This window comes from Etheostoma spectabile, chromosome 9 (genome assembly GCF_008692095.1).
Source record: "Etheostoma spectabile isolate EspeVRDwgs_2016 chromosome 9, UIUC_Espe_1.0, whole genome shotgun sequence".
NCBI classification, from domain to species: domain Eukaryota; kingdom Metazoa; phylum Chordata; class Actinopteri; order Perciformes; family Percidae; genus Etheostoma; species Etheostoma spectabile.
In genome coordinates, this window is record NC_045741.1 from 32,318,805 (window position 1) to 32,324,309 (window position 5,505).

Below are 5,505 nucleotides of genomic sequence, written 5' to 3' on the forward strand. Positions count from 1 at the left end.
ACACACACACACACACACACACACACACACACACAAGTGGTGCATGTCAGACTTGCAACAATACATCAAAATGGTCTGTGCAGTTAGCCATGACATGACATGGAGATTTTAAAAACCAGGATAAATACATTATGCCCTAAACGTTCTGTGTAACTAATGCATGTAAATGTAATTTGATAACTTAAACATTGAAATACAGCACTCGTATCACACTACTTTGGTCATTACTTGATAACAAAAAATTGCACACAACCAGTTGGATTGTAAGATATTCAATTACAAGAAAAAAAGTGTCCTCACATGACAGGCCTTTCCTAAATAGAACATGTCCTGTGTAAAAATAAGTTGCAAAAATCAATCAAACAACAATCATGATTTAATATGAGACAAACACATCAGTCCATTTGACCATTGTACAGTGTCCAACAATGTCCAAAATGTTAAAGCAATTGATCAATGCTCCAGTCCTCTCCTGTTCTGAGTGGAACTTAAGGGTGGTGGATTCCAAATGAATCACCTAAAAACCAAACAAAACTGATTAAAAACTATTTTGGTGGCATTAGAATCAAAGCAAATTTACAATACCATTTAACACCAGCAGTCACAGGTAAAAGGCAACATACGTGTTGTTTTCCCAGCACTGCTTGTATATTCAGTGGGCAGTTGCCTGAAGAACAGTGAAAACAAGCACATTCCTGTGCAGTTGTAACAGGTGTGTGCAGCTACTGGTCGCTTGGTAGGAAGGCCAGAGCCTCCAGAGCAGTATTAGAAGCTACAAACACTGTTAGCCTGTGTGTTTTCCATCAGGACACTGTGATTTAACGGGGGACATTGACTCTTTGTTCCCAGCGTCTCAGTGTTATGTTAACCCTGAGAGCACTGAGAGGCAGAACTGAAAGAAACACATTACATTTACCCTCGTTACTGTAAAAAAGTCAACAAAGTGCTTTTTGTACTTGTTCATTTTTTTATTTTAAATCAGTCATTGTGCATTTTAAGTATTTTTTATATCAAGTATTGTACTTTCCTACATGTTTATTGGCCGAATTTAAAGGAACATGTGGTCGCAACTGCCCCAGGCTTAGCTGTTTGTGGTTAGTACAGCAGTGCAATATAATAAATAATCACAGCCAGGATGCAATTTGTGAAAAAAGCGGGGGGGGGGGGGGGGGTGGGGTTAACCCCAAGTCATGTTCTTTCTAACAACTCACTTGTAATTTACCCAAAATAACATGATTGATTCCACACAACGCTCTTTTGCAAGTACAAATCTCTATTTTCATTAATTGTGGGGCGTCTTATTCAATTTTATAGCATTTGAAAAAAACATTGAATTGGTTTTGAAATAGTGTTGAGTAAAAGTTAACATAATCCAGTCTGTGATTGTCCATCAACATACTTTCCTTTAATTTTAGTCTAAATAATTCTGCTTTTCTAACTCTAACATTTCCTATAAATGAGGTTTGTGGAACATGAATTCCTAAAATAACTGTGAAACTGAAGTTAATAAGTGTTCAAAATGTCAAAAAGTGACAAACATTGCAAAAAAGCATCAACGTGTTGAAAAAAGGGACAAAAACATAATTTTATTTTTTTTTTTAATTGCTAAAAAGCCTCATCAAAAGTGATTTTCAATTTTGACGGGAAGACAACACAAGGGTTAATATGCAAAACAAAACCTGATTAAATCCCACTTGCAATACAATGGATATAGTGCCACTTGACCAACCATGCCAAAACACTTGACTAAGCACTTTACATTCAATTGAAAATACAGCGCTTTCATGCTGGAAAGCGGAGTTCACTTTGCGGCAAAAACAAAATACTTTCCCCCAGAAACGCTTGTTCGTTCTTCGGTAATGTCTTAATCCAAACCACAAACTTTTTGGATAAACTCAACGTCATCGCCGCACGGCGCTCACTTTTTCTGGCTAAACTCCACTACCACGGCCCCTGAAAGGACCGTCATCTGGCGGTGTCTGTAGCCGGCTCACAGTCACCTATTGGCGGCTAAACAACTGCCGCTGGTAACCGGTGTCCCGGAGCTCTGTAGCAGCTCAATACAACCAGCAACTGCTGCTCGGGTTTTAGAATTCTAACGTCTAGAGTTTTACTGAGTTTAAAATACATCTATTTTACATGGTCTATTGGTGAAATAGCATTGATCACTTTGATGGGGGGAGGGGGATACCTTTTGTCCCCACCGGGCTGGGATATGTAGACAAGCCAGAGAGTCTTCTCACGCAAACCTATTATTAGATATTTTTTTCATGCTTTTATTTTGTCGTGAAAATGTGTTTTACATGAAACCGGTCCGTGGCTCCAAAAAAAAAGTCGGGGGCCGTTGGTTTACTTACACATAGTAGGATGATAAGTTGATCTAACTACAGGTTGCTTTGACACACAACAGAAAAACATGTATTCACTTATTCTGTACACGTATTAACGAAACAACTAAATTTCTCTACGTTCCCTTTTATCAGTTTTACTCAATCCTTTAATGTCTCAATCAAGTGTCGTTGCATCATGTGCCGTTCCACCTCTTTTTAGGTTGCTTTGTTTAGAAATTAGATGTCCTGCTTGACGCCTTGCTACGCCCTGAATTGCTACTATTTCCTAGTCATAGTCCTGCTATGTTTATAGGTACTATAATTACCACTCTTCATCATACCAACTGCTATAACTATTACAAACATATTGCTCTATATCTGTATATCTATCAGTGTGTCTGTGTCCCAACCGACAGAGGCAGATCGTTGCCCACTAAGTGCCATTTGCTGTCCGAGGTTTCTGCTTGTTAAAAGGACATTTCTCTTCATCACTGTTGCATTATATCCTTGCCCTTGGGGCCAATTGTTGGATCTTTGTAAATTATGTTCTTTTGTAAAGAGTGTGGTCTAGACCTACTCAATCTGTAAAGTGTCCTGAGATAACACTAAAAATACAATTGAACTGAATAGGTGTCTTAAAGGTGTTGGAAATAAAAACACTGAAGAAGGGTTCAAACTAGGATGTGTATCAAATTCTCATCATCCCTGCTACTCTTTAAAGGAAGCAGAATGAGTTTCATTGATCAAACCCTTCTCTACACCCAAAGTTATGGTTTTACAAAACCAAAGGATTAGGTCTAACCCAGATGTGTGTGTGTGTGTGTGTGTGTGTGTGTGTGTGTGTGTTCCAGTGTCAGTGTTGAATGTAGGCAGTTGCCACAGGTCTAAACACTGCCCGCTCTCTGTGGTGTGGAAAGGTTTACATTCCCATTACAGGATATGTGTGTGTCTGGCTTCGAGTTCCCTCTGTGTGCATGTCTGCGGATGGCATTATTGCCAACTACCAACCCACTCTTGCTGTCTGGTGTGAGGCATGACTCATAACACACACAAACACATGCTCTCACACACAAATACCACTTTTGGAACAGTGCAATCAATGTCTATCAAACTTGCTATTTAATGTGGGTTACTGCAGTAAAATATAGTTACAAGTAACATTAAATATTGTGACGCCGAACAGCAGAAATGGACTGAAACAATGACAATGTGTTATTTAAACAGAACATTAACACTAATTTCATGATACATGCAGAGATACATAAAGGCAAGCATAGTTAAAGGTACTCCATGGATAATTATACCATAATTGAATCACTGCTGATTTAATTTTGAATTATGGTAAAGACATGACACCATACCAGACTTGAACTACAGTCTCCATGAGTCTTAACACTGAAACTGACATTATGTGTACAACAAAACAGACAGCACTGTCATGGCAGAGATGTGTGGCAAACTGGATTTCTTCTTTTTAAGCCCAGTTCAGACCTGCGATTTGCAACGATAACCAGCGGGGAATGACACAACACCAACATGAACAGTATGTGCTGAACACAACCAAACCTGTAAGGCATATCAACACCACAGTGACCACATTTCATCAGCTCCATTGCTACTGTTTCAGCTTGTTATTTGTGAGTCCAAAGTGAGTTTTTTTTAAGTCCTCTGCTGTTTTTTTCTGACTGAGTGCTGTCTGGTCTCTAATCCAGTCTTAACCACGGTTTCCAGGTTCTTTTTAGCCTTCCAAGAATTTTCAATTTCAGTACTCAGAAGTGAACAATGCCCAACAAACGGAGCTTGTCATTGCTTCATAAAACTGCCATGTCCTGGAATGTGTCAACTGTAGGCTGAGCTGTGGATCTTTCCACATCTCTGTTGTCTGTGGTTAATAATCTGCTGTGCAGGATGAAGGCCACTGACAGATCAAACACTGTGTTTTAATCTCACATTTTACCGTACCTTTCTGTTGAGTTTAGCTTTATGCAATCTATAAATCCATTCCTTAATGATAAATTAAACTTTTGCAGGATCCAAAAAACTACTGTAAAGTCCTTATCCATAAACTGGCCTTACAAAGAGTTGACAACAAGACTTCACTTCAAACGTCTAAAACTCAAACCGGTTCTTAAGAAAACAGAAGAGAACACTCAGGGTTTTGTTTGCAGTATTTACCTTTGATGAATCACCTGATTTGAATTTGAAGAGTCTTCCTTCTGTCAGTCAATTGACATGGAATGTAATTATTTAAAAATGTTCTCACCTGACATATACCTGACATGGAGTACATGTACGTGCATGTACGACGGTCAGCTCTTGGCGTTTGGACACAAACCAACCAGCGAATAGTTTGTAAGGTTGTAGACCCGATAAGAAGGAAAAACACGGCTACTTTTAAATATTATCAAAGACTTGGATACCAACAAGTTTTTGGGTATGCGCACGCATCGCATTGACAACCTTTTCAAAAAGCTGGTTGAATAAAAGAGGGGTGCTGTGTTCACACGGTTGAACAAGTCTGCCGCTGCTGGTAAACTTTGAAAAACAAATCGTGTTTTGCATGGCTACGTGTAAACAGGAATATTGTGCAATATTTACTCTCATTAGCCATGTAAACAGCTTGATCAGAATATCTTCTTTTTTTGAGTACAAAATTGATCACAAACTCCTATGTCCCATATATACAGTACAATATAACGGCACAACAGGGACAAGTTAAAAAAGCTAGATATACTCATTTCAGTCATCTAAAATGTATATTTGATGCTCTCATATGTCCACACTTTGAGAAATGCTGTGTGAAAAAGAGTTCCTTTGCTTCTTTAAGTTTGCAAAGAGAGAAATAAAGAGCAGCAGGGAGGTAAAGCAGAATGAATAATGTGTATTTACTGTACGCTCTCACCATCCAGTCAGTAGCTGTAAGACGTGCACCTGTTAACACATGTTGACATGATTCCCTGCACAGTTGGAAAGAGCAAGGAGAAGTATGAATAACACATGGGGGGAGAAATGTCAAAGTTGGAGGGCACAGAGGGAGAGTGAGCGAGAATAAAACAACACAATGTACCTGTAAACTGATCAGTATTCAGAGCAGTGGTGATAGAAGTATTCAGATCCTTTACTTCAGTAAAAGTAGTGATACCCCACTGTAAAAATACTCTACGCAAGTAAAACT